General features: G+C 46.8%; 1 long non-coding RNA gene across 1 annotated transcript in view; it reads left to right on the top strand.

Annotated features, from left to right (window-relative positions):
• Nucleotides 1-1,732: 1,732 nt before the first annotated feature.
• LOC138566746 (uncharacterized) overlaps nucleotides 1,733-12,230 on the top strand; it is a 49,941-nt gene continuing 39,443 nt past the window's right edge. The window contains exon 1 of the long non-coding RNA XR_011302008.1: nucleotides 1,733-1,930. This is a non-coding gene — a long non-coding RNA (uncharacterized lncRNA). The remainder of the gene's footprint in view (nucleotides 1,931-12,230) is intronic.

The following is a 12,230-nucleotide window of genomic DNA, read 5'->3' as shown; positions in this document are numbered from 1 at the left end:
TTCTGTGGTTGAATCTGTGTAAGGTGAAAAAGAAGCGGTGGGAAACAGACTGGATTTTAACTTGTGAGGAGGCAAATAAAGGTAAACTGTTTAGTAGTTTAAAGAAGGAGACAAGAGCATTGGGCCACATCCCAGAGTATCTAAAGAAGTTTCTGGATCCTCATTGCAGTTCTCAATTTATGAGGATCCGATTTAACCTCTTTGAGACAATGGAGGTCACATCGGTTAGAGCTGGGCTGGGCTGGGAAAGGGTGATATGCAGATTCGGTCAGGGTGATGATTGACTCCAAAACTTTCCGCATTTATTTACTCTGCCTGGCATTAACTTCACGGAGAAGAAAGAACTTTTTCCGACTTCCTGGAGGGATGTTCTACTTTGTCGGCAGACGAATGGTGATCCCTATTATTGAGAGGGGTGAGAACATCACTGCCTATTGCAGCAGTAACATTCTTGAATGAATGCTTTCGACTTTTGGGAAATATGAGGAAAGATTTAAAGATAATATCAGTTTTGATCAAATTGGTTAAACTGATTGATGGAATAGCATTGATAGTTTGCTTAAAGTTGTTTTATTAAACTAAATTGCAATTAAAACATTTTTTTTAAAAGAGAAGCTTTCTATCTCCACTCAGAGGGTACTGGATAGTGTCCATGACAGACAACCCTGAATCAACACAGTCCTGCAGTGGATGAGTAACTGATCCAGGTTGACAACTATTAATTGTGTGATTGCAAGAGCCATCCTGTTAAACAGGCAGGGATTATCTTTGTAGGTTCCTCTATCACCATGCCCTTTTGAGACACACAATTATAATTTTGGGAAAATTGAGTCTTGGAGTACAAAGACCACTTCCCTGCCTCCTTGGAGTTTGGTTTCATCAGGCTGTAATCAGCAAGGCACATGTGACCTTTGACCCAGTTCTGCTGCCACTGCAGACAGTGGCTGGTGAAGTAAGGAGACTGTTTAACAGGGAGCCCCACCTAATGAAAGGGTGGGGGGTCGATCATCAAAGCCCCTTTTTAAAGGCAGAATTACCAGAATAATTTTACGTAATAAAAATAAAAAAAAGGTTCAGGCAATAATACCAACCTCACAGATGCCCATTCTTTCGCACGTTCTTTATGGTTTGAAGCAGTCACAACACCACTGCATGTCGTGTGGAAGGAGTATGCTATATTGTTAAACGATGCTGTGTAACGTTTCCAAAATACCCAGCTCTGATCACAACTCCACTGCAGGCAGCCCAGCATTGAATGTTCTGCATTGCCCCATGATGTTATACAAGGCTTCTGCAAACTCCACTCTGCCCACATCATTATTGAAGATGGTGATCAAGGAAGGAATGCTCCGAATTGCTAAAAGGTGCTTTATACAAAGATACAGTAGCCACCAGCTCCACTCACAAAACCACTCCATCTCTACAAAGAGCAGCCTGCTGCAGATGGGGTTTGATGAAATGTGCACAAGGGGGCGCAAAACCGTTCCACCTCCGTCCATAGGCCTCTTGTCTGTTTATGGGAAAAAGCATAACAATCTAATTTGTCACTGTAGGAATGCGTGACAAACTCTGTTAGTAAATCTGGCCCCAGAGAAAGCAGGGCGACAGTTGCGGCCGCCTTTACAAGATCCTTTTACCCTCCTAAATCCCACGGAGCCTCCACGTAAGCTCCTTAAGGCCACTGAACAATAAAGGGAGACACTGGGATAATAACGTGAGAATCTTGGAGGACTCGAAGCGAAGCCGAGCATGAAGGAGCGAAGGCGTTAAGGCCTGCCTGGTGGGGAGCCACTATCAGAGGGCCGGAGCCACGAGGGACGTTGGCAATCCTTTAGACATTGTTAAACGGTCCCAAAGCCCTCACACTTCAAACAGAGAAAGGCTGGATAGACAAACCATTTAACCACACTAATGCCAGATACCTTTTCAAGCAAGTACTCACTTTTTTTAAACAATCTTTTTTATGGTATGAATTTAGGGCCATATTAGAGAAACTTTGGATTGGTGCAAGTACAATTCGCTTGCCCTAATAAAAAAGCATATTCTTTCCATGCATTTTCGGACCAGGACTAGGACTTTTGCCCTAGTGCTCATTTTACTCTCAAAAGTACAAAATATGTGCGTTGGCCTCATTTCTGTTCAGGAGGCACTCACTATGATTTAGAGTGAAGGAAGCTTTGCCCATTCGTTCTGCGATTTCTTTCTTTCTGCCCCCACCACCCACCCCCAAAGGGCTGAATAGGGTTTCAGAGGCCCACGCAGTTCATGGACTTTCTCTCTCTCTCTCTCTCTGGGTAGGTGGTGGCTTTAAGGGCAAGCAGATGAGTTGAACGTTGTGGCCCTTTCTCTCGGCGGTGCCACCAGCTTCCAGGACCAACAGGAAAGTAGCATTTAATTCGGGCATTCATTTCTCGACTTCTAATTTATTTGGCTTCTCCACTCTAAGGGCCTCATTATAAGTGTGGCAGATATTTTTCATGACTGCAGTCGGTAATTACCGTTATTGAATGCAGTAATTCTTGATCTCTAATTTATTACTAGAAATCTCGTGGGTTGGTGGTAACGGATACAGATTTCCAGAAATACCACATGTGATATTTGTGAAAATCTGCACGAATAATTTTTTTTATCTATCCGCTTCCACCCTCGTTTTATGGATGAAAATTGATTGTGCTCAGTAGGGGACCATACTGCTAACTGTGCATTTTTTTTTATAATGCAGATCTGTCCCACTGGGTGACCCCTTGCAACAGTTTGTTTTCTGTAGTAAATGGAAGTGCGTGTGCCCCCCTTCAATACATGGCACATTTCTTTTACAAAATTCTGGGGACATTTACATTTTCTACCTCAACCTCTTGGGTGAACGTAACGAATTAAGTAACATATATGAGGTATTTCACTTCACATGCTAATATATACCACCTGCGGTATTCCTACGTTATACTGTCATAATGTGGTGGACAGTAAAAACAAGCATTATTTGCCAATACTGCCTGTTTTTATATTTAATGCCACACTCATAATGAGTGTCTATGAGTCCAGATAGGACACCAGTTTCATTTACATTTGGTATTTCATTGGAGATTTTGATATAGGGCAAACCTGGCCTCGGCGGGGAGTGTGGGACATAAAAGGGAAGGCAGGTCACAGAGGGCTTCACATAGCACAAAACTATATAGTTACATGGCGCCCGTAGACAGGTTGGTTTATGGATGAATGCTTGAAAATGCAATGTTGTGGAGAAAGTCGGTATTTACAAGAGAGAATTAATTAGGTTCTATGGACTAGTGAAGGCAAGGGATTTAGTGGTTTCCTGAAGGTTTTCAGTGAGAGGCGTTGTCTCAGAAGGATATGTTGAGAGTTCCAGAATTTGGCAGCATCGAATGATAGGGCCAGACGTACTTTATTGTGTGGCTGTTCGGGTTTCTATTAGCACAGAGTTGTAGTTGTACAGGGAAACCAGCTAGTTGAAGTTTCTACTTCAGTCCTGTCTAAATCGAGGACTTAATAATTGTTGTATAATTATTTGAACTACATGTGGGCATGGAGTGCTAGCCAGTGAATGCCTCCGAGAGATATGCTCTAATTTATGTTGGTCAGCGATGACGCACGCTGTAGCATGAACACTATCTTTAAAGAAAGGAGGGTGGTATTTGATACTGTTTAGTCTTGCACATGTTCTCTTTTCTCGCCACAGCCTGGCCACACTTGGTTACATGCCACACCGACAAGAAGCTGTGCTGTTCAATCTTGCATGTATTTGCTTTTTTTCTTCGCCCAGCTTCGCCACATTGTTTCAAGGAAAGCTTGAAGCAGTGGAGCCGTTTAGACTTCCACACTGTTCTTCTTTCTCTGCACAGCTGTGCTACAACCTGGTAACACGCGCCACTTAGAAGGCTCTGCATTCAGTACTCATTTCGAAAAGCAGCAGGGAATCCATTAATGAGAGAAACATATTTTGAAAACGTAAGTATGATGTCATTGCACAATATTTAGGGTGACCAGATTTTAAAAAGTAAAAAACCGGGACAGGGATACTAACATAAAAGTAGGACCAACTCTTGAAAGTGGCTGTCAAGGCACTACACTTCAGTCGCGTTTGGCGGAGAAAGGGGTTTAAGTGTTACTGTTAAAAGAAACACATATCATAATGCATTGATCACAAACTAACACTATCTTAAATTATCAAATGCAGCATTTCTTCTGTGCGAGATTGTGCATTCCTGGCTGCCAGCTATGAAGACCTACTACAAAAAACCGGGACCACTGCAGTTTCCAATGGGAACATGATCTTGAGAAAGGGGGGCAGAGCACCAAATACCGGCAAACCGAGACGTCTGGTCACCCTAACAATATTGCAAAAGTGAAACACAAGAAGGGGTGAATACAGTCACGGAATATTGGGGGGAAGAGAAGATGGGTGAATACCGTGGGAGTAGATATTTTCAGGAAGCGGCTGACCGTGCACAGGCAGAGAAGCTTATAAAGCAGTAAGAAGCGCGAGGGTCTTCGCTGTCAGAGATCAGAAACAATGATACTGGGACGAGAAACACTGGCAAAGCCCTTTGAGATTACTAGAGGATGTGGCTGGCAAAGCACAGTATCTTGTCAAGTAAAGGTACCGAGGTAGTCATGTGCGTGAGCCTGAGCAGTACTACAGCCTGCTGAGGCCTAAGGCACCGATGAGCGATTTAGCAGAGAGAAAAGTAAGCACGTTCAGGAAATTAAGCCTTATTGTTCTTTTAAAAGATTAACCCTTGACACAATGACCGATGGGGATACCTCTGAAGAACCCTCTTTCTCCGAGAGGCTCCATTTTTAAAATACAGGACTTCACAGTGTGGGTTTATAGCACACGTCAGTCATACATCTAATCTACGCCACCCTTGAGCGGCTGCTTTTTGGGGGTGAGAAAAAGAAGAGCAAGCAACCCTGCAGATATAGTCTAGCCACCTGATATTCTGAGGGTGATCGAAGAAACTTCTCCGGGGAGTGGGGAAAACAATGTGCCATTCTCTACAGCACCTTTAATCCAGCCAAATCTGCAGCGTCACTCCAGGGTCATGTGACTAACGTCATGCGCCCTACCGCCGGCCATCCTGCCACAGGCTCAGACCAACAGACGGAGGCAAGGTAAAAACAAAGAACAAAAGGGTGGTTTCTTCTACTTCCCGAGACGGGGTGGGCGAACGATGTGTCCCACATCACCATGTGTTACATAAGGGGGAGGCATATGCCTGCCCTGCCTCCGAGTCTTACAGAAAGTACTTGGTCCCCTCACATGACAGGCTCTTAATTAATTGCAGACTAATCTGTGTCCCAGGCAGAACAATGTGGACAGTAATCCCGTTCTCCCGTCAACGTTCCTCATTGCTAATGAGGCAGGCTTCTGGTTGCCCCCTTCTATAATATCTCCCACCGCCCTATGCAAAGTTTGGCATGCCTCTCTTTGGCCTACTTCAGGCCTCCTTTCAAAAGCCAGCTTGTTTTGCCTATTTGTGTGCACAAGGACGGTTAGCATTCTGGCAAGCAAAATGTTATAATAGCTTCTAAACTCCATGCAGATATGATTATACAGTGGGGCACAGTCTGGCACAATGGTAAAGCAAGGGAGTCATGAGTCACTGGCAACGTGCGATAGGCCTTGTGATTCGCCAAAGGGCGATGTAAGGGCTGATGTTATACTGCGTTGGTGAGCCCTGCAGCCTGCTGGCATATCACTGATAGGGTCCGAACTCCACACACCACCATCCACCCCCTCATGCAAACCATATTTTGCAACTAACAGCAAGTAAACAACAGTTTAATTTATTTTCGGATTATGTTGTAGGCCAAATTGCTAACTATAAAAAATAACATCCAAACTCTCAAAATTCAGACAATTATTAAAACACATTTTAAAAAACAAATCGTTTTTTGTGATTTTTAAATGAATGACATTCGTGCAAATGAAAAAAAAAAAACGGTTACTGGTTCCTTCCTTCACCATGTGCTGTCAACCTCTGCCTGGGGGCTAGGCTCCACACCCTCTCCAAACTTGGTGATGGTCCTGGGTAAACAAATGGAGTACCTTTACCCTCTATTCCCCAAATCAACCATGTTCACAATTGATTTCAGAATCAGAAGGGTTCTGCATCTCTTCTTGCACCTGCTCACCAAAGAACACTGGGGCACCAAAGGGTAAGAGGATTACACAAATCGTCACCATTTAAATGACCGGCTAAGGCTGTTCTAACATCAAATACTTTGTTATTATGGCATGTGGAAGGGGGCCCCCTGCTATGAGGCCTCCCATAGCTCTGTGAGCCCCCGCCGCACCCCCTGCCAACAGTAGACACAGGAGACTCTGCTTCCCGTCTGGGCTCCATGCGTGCTCTGGGAAGCGCTCGTGACGCGTCCCATTTATTCAAATCCACACGCAACGGAGTTAAGCCACTCCACCATGTGTGCCTGTTAAAGGGACACCACACTCCTCTTTTTCCATAAAAATACAACATCAAAAAACCACCACCCACACAAATCCCACACAAATCACGTGGCAAATCGCTCTAACTAAACAGGTGAAACGGTCTCCAGCACATCCAGGCTGCTTGACTCAGGGGTCCAGTACAAGTCATTTAGGCAGGCAGGTCTCCCCCTCCCCGTTCACTGGGGAGACTGTCTGCCCCCTTCCCAGCTCGGCCTCTCCTCACTGCATCCCCTCGGTCCAGGAGAATCAGAGCAGTCAGCCCCACAACCTGTATCAGGTTCCTCGGCATCGTACCAGTCCGGGGATGCCCCCGGCCTTGAGCTTTGTCCCAGCCTCTTGAAGAAACTGCCATTCCTGGTAGTGGTGGCTTTTTCATCCAAGGCTATCACCATCAACCCCTTCATTGCAATTACATACATGGGGCTCAGTTCTTAGGTCAACGTCAACTTCCTTTGAGGGTGCCTATTTCTGACTATCACCTCATCTCAAAGGACTAACTGATGCTGTCGAAGCCCCCTTCTCATATTCTTGCCCTCGTTTCGGTATCTCCTCTCATCTTCCACCTGGGCGTCATCAGTCACCGCCTGTTCCTGGTCACCCGCGTCCGGCAAGAGGCACCTCAGGCATCTCCTAAACATTGTTTCCGCTGGGTCTACTCAGGTCGAGCAATGAGAAGTTAATCGATATTCCTTGACAAACTGGTAAAAGGCCCTTCAAAGGCACTGACTCTGCCAATGGGCGATCCTAAACACCTTGTTGAGGGTCCTCATGAACCGCTCAGCTTCGACATTGGCCTGTGGCAAAACCGGAGTGATCTTCCTGTGGTGCACACCATACTCCTTCAAAAACTGGCCAAAGCTTTCCCCTTGGAAGGGCGGTCCATTGTCCGAGCACAGGGTATGCGGCAGACCATGGGTTGCAAAGATATTTTCCTGCGCCACCGCCACATTGTCGAATGACACAGAGTCCAAGAATTCAACCTCCGGGTACCTCGACCACTGGTCCACACCACCAAGAAATGGACATCTCGCCCCGTAGACCTGAAGCCCCGTAGACATCTCGCCCCGTAGACCTGAAGAAATGCATGTATCGCCTCCCATGGCCATGTTCCTCGAGGCATGGACTCGATCAGGGGGTCCCTCTGTGCCGGGGATGCCACCTGACACCACACACAGGCCGCTACAAACTCCTCTACCCTCCTTTCCAAGTCCGGCAACCACACCTTCAGACGCAATCAGGCTTTGGTCTTGGCCATGCATTGGTGGCCTTGATGTGCCAGATCAATCACCAGATGTATCTTGTTTGCAGGCACAACCATTCTGTCCCCCAGTAGCAGTAGCCCTGAGTCTGTGAATGTCAGCTCCTCTCGGACCCTCCACAGGTGTTCCAGAGTAACTCGAGCCTCCCGAGTTCTCTTACTCATGCCCTCCAGGACTGACTTTGATCCCCACTCTCTGCAGTGCATCCCCGAGGGTCCGGAAGCATTTGTCACTTTCTGATGCCCTTTGCAGTTCCTGGATGTGCATTGAGTTTGGGGTAGCGACTCCAGGATGAGTTGCACCTGCTCGTCGGCCTCCTCGACGCTGGTCGCGTCCTCCACCTCCCTTTCGTCCTGGGGGTGGTGTGACAAATAGTCAGCTGCGTTGTTTGCCCCTGGCCGGTACACCAGCGATACGCCATACTCCAGCAGTGCCAGCATCCACCTATCAATCCGGGTTGGCGGCTTCGATGATGATCCCACCATGATGGGCAGCAAAGGCTTGTGATCGGTCATGACTGTCAATGGCCTACCCAGCACAAATAGCTGAAAATGCCGGTAACCCACAGCACCATAAGGGCTTGCTCTCAAACTGGGAGTACTTCTGTACTGTCTCCGACAAAGCACGGCTGGCATAAGCAATGGGCCTTACTTCTCCTGTGGTGTCCATCTGCGTTAGAACTGCTCCAAGACCAAACAGACTTGCGTCCACCATCTTCTCAGACGGAAGAGACGGGTCGAAGAACACCATTGTATCTTCAGCCGTGAGGGCCCTTTTCACATCCTCGAATGCTGCTTGCTCAAGAGGGCCCCATTGCCAGGTGGTATACTTCCTTGTGAGGCTCCTCAGGGGTTCCAACCGCGTGGCTAGTTTCCTTATGAACTGCCTCTAGTAAGTCCTCATGCCCAGGAAGCTGCAGACTTCTGTCACATTCTCCGGGGGCCTTGCTTCCATTATGTCCTTGACTTTGCGTGGGTCATGGGACAACCCTCCTTCTTTAAACACAGAGCCAAGGAACTCAATGCTTGTCCGCAGGAATTCACACTTCTCCAGATGCAGCGTTAAGCCCAGTGCTTTTATGCGTTCCAGGGTCCTCACCAGGTATGCCATGTGCTCTACCTCTGACTTGGCAAACATGAGGATGTCATCACTGATATTCATGACACCTTCCAAGTCCGCCAGAGCCCCTTGTATCAAGTTCTGGAACACTTCAGCAGCTGACGAAACACCCTGAAGCTGAGGCGTTTGTATCGGTACAGTCCACGGTGTGTCGGGAATGTAGTGATGTACCTGGACTCCAGGTGCAACACGACCTGGTGGTATCCAGCCCTCAAGTCCAGCTTGGAGAACAACCTTGCACCCTGCAGCTCTGCGATGATGTAATCAGTCGTCGGGGTAAGGTGTCTCTCCCTCTTAATTGTCTTGTTGGGCAATCGCATGTCCATGCTGATTCTGACAGTCAGGCTGTTTGGGTTTTCGAGCAATCACAATGGGCAACACCCAGGGCGTCGGGCCTTCCACCTTTTCAATTATGTCCAAGTTCACGAGATTCTCCAGTTACTTGTCCACTAGCTCTCGTAAATGAAAAGGGACTTTTCAGTGCTTCAGGTCCACTGGTTGGATGGACTCATCAATGTGTAATCTCACCGGCTCATCAACCATCTGGCCGATCCCCATGAACAGCCCATCAAATTCTTTCAAGGACTGCCTGCACATCCTCTACATATACACTATAGGCGAAGCTGACGATGCCAGTGCTTCCGCCGCAGCACATCTCAGGAGAGTGTTGGTACTTCCATCCATCACAAAGAAATGTGCATTATTCGAACTGCTGCCATGCTCCTCCTTCGACACAAACGCTCCCACCAAAGGGACGGGCTGATCTCCCCCGAAAGTGAAAATGCATGCCTTTGGATGTTGCAGTGAGGCAGGGTCTTTCATGGCATTGTAATGCACTCTGGCCATGAAATTGACCGAAGTGCCCGTGTCCACAACACCTGCGACCCATCCACTTGTACCATACATTTCGGCTGCCTCCTGGCCTTCGACCACAAGACACTCACACTCGAGATAGAGAAAATGTTCTCATCATCTTCCTCTTCATCCAGGTACTGTGCGGCTCTATCCTCCTCCTGATCCACGAGGGCCACATTTGGTGGACGCTGCTGTCTGAAAAACCTAGCCCAGATGGGGCCTCTCTGGGCTACCACTAGTATCAGAGCCCTGCACATGCGAGCATAATCGTCCACCATCCTGCATCTTCCGCAGGCTTTTCCCTTTGCCGGATACTCCGCAGTGTGCAGTAAGTCGTACCCACACTTCAGACATGACCCGGGGGACTGATTGTTTCTCTCCCTCTGCAGTCCAGCGGGCCGACGGGCCCCTCTTGCCCCTTGTTCACGCCCAATGGCACACAACTCCCATGACTTGCCAGGGCAAATCGATGTGTCCATCCTGGACGCATGTGTCTCTGCCACCTCATGCGACCATCCAAGCTCCAGGATACAGGGCAGTGTAAGGCCTGGCTCACGTAACACTTGACATCAGAGTGTTTCAGACACCCAGAGTTTGCCCTAACAACTTCACTGTGTTGAATCTTACATCTAGATAGTGTGCCCAAACAACATTGAGTGTGCCCTAATAGTTTTAAGGTGTTGAATTTTGCAGCCACATTATATGGTCAAGCGATATTGATTGTGCCCTAACAGCTTCACTGTGTTGAATCTTGCATCTAGTTAGTGTGCCCAACAACATTAAGTGTGCCCTAATAGTTTCACTGTGTTGAATTTACATCTAGATAGTATGCCCAAACAACATTGAGTGTGCCCTATTAGTTTCACTGTGTTGAACGTTGCTCTATTCGTTTCACTGTGTTGATTTTTGCATCTAGATAGTGTGCCCAAACAACATTGAGCGTCCTCTAAAGTTTTACTGTGTTGAATTTTTCAGCTACATATTATGGTGAAGAGATATTGAGTGTGCCCCATTAGTTTCACTGTGTTGAACTTTACATCTAGATAGTGTGCCCAAACAAGATTGAGTGTGCCCTAATAGTTTCACTGTGTTGAATTTTGCTTCTAAATAGTGTGCCCAAACAACATTCAGTGTGCCCAAATAGTTTCACTGTGTTGAATATTGCAGCTACATATTATGGTCAAGCGGTATTGAGTGTGCCCTATTAGTGTCACTGTGTTGAATTTTGCATCCAGATAGTGTGCCCAAACAACATTGAGTGTGCCCTAATAGTTTTAAGGTGTTGAATTTTGCAGCCACATTATATGGTCAAGCGATATTGATTGTGCCCTAACAGCTTCACTGTGTTGAATCTTGCATCTAGATAGTGTGCCCAACAACATTAAGTGTGCCCTAATAGTTTCACTGTGTTGAATTTACATCTAGATAGTATGCCCAAACAACATTGAGTGTGCCCTATTAGTTTCACTGTGTTGAACGTTGCTCTATTCGTTTCACTGTGTTGATTTTTGCATCTAGATAGTGTGCCCAAACAACATTGAGCGTCCTCTAAAGTTTTACTGTGTTGAATTTTTCAGCTACATATTATGGTGAAGAGATATTGAGTGTGCCCCATTAGTTTCACTGTGTTGAACTTTACATCTAGATAGTGTGCCCAAACAAGACTGAGTGTGCCCTAATAGTTTCACTGTGTTGAATTTTGCTTCTAAATAGTGTGCCCAAACAACATTCAGTGTGCCCAAATAGTTTCACTGTGTTGAATATTGCAGCTACATATTATGGTCAAGCGGTATTGAGTGTGCCCTATTAGTGTCACTGTGTTGAATTTTGCATCCAGATAGTGTGCCCAAACAACATTGAGTGTCCCCTATTGGTTTCACTGTGTTGAATTTTGTATCTAGATAGTGTGCCCAAACAACATTGAGCGTCCTCTAAAGTTTTACGATGTTGAATTTTCCAGCTACATATTATGGTCATGCGATATTAAGTGTGCCCTAACAGCTTCACTGCGTTGAATTCTGCATCTAGATAGTATGGCCAAGCAACATTGAGCACACCCTAAAGTTTCACTGTGTTGAATTCTACAGCTAGACACTATGGTAAAGCGGCATTGAGTGTGCCCTAAAAGTTTACTGTTTAGTTCCCCCTCTAGATAGTGTCACCAAACTACTTAGGGAGTGCTCTAAAAGTTTCACTGATCTAGATATTACGATCAAGCCATAATTCCCACTGCGCCACGCCATGACTCCATCCCTCCCATCTAAATCCAAAATGAGAGCTTCACTCTGGCGCAGCTCACACCACCCTCCCCTTAAATCCACCCCCTCCCGTCCCAAACAATCCCACCGCTCGCAACCCACCCTCCACCCACCATCATGAACTCGCCGGTAACCCTCACTGTACCACCACGCCCCCTATCCCACTCCCAAGCCAGAGGAGCCCGATGGCGCTCTAATCATCAGAAGGACTCTGTTGATTGCGTCCCTTGCCCCCAGTCCCCTGCAAGCATACCCCCCTCTCATGCCCCT

This window comes from Ambystoma mexicanum, chromosome 2p (assembly GCF_040938575.1).
Source record: "Ambystoma mexicanum isolate Mex_15411 chromosome 2p, UKY_AmexF1_1, whole genome shotgun sequence".
Taxonomy (NCBI): domain Eukaryota; kingdom Metazoa; phylum Chordata; class Amphibia; order Caudata; family Ambystomatidae; genus Ambystoma; species Ambystoma mexicanum.
The sequence above is the reverse complement of the archived record's forward strand: the minus strand, read 5'-3'. Positions and strand labels throughout refer to the sequence as shown.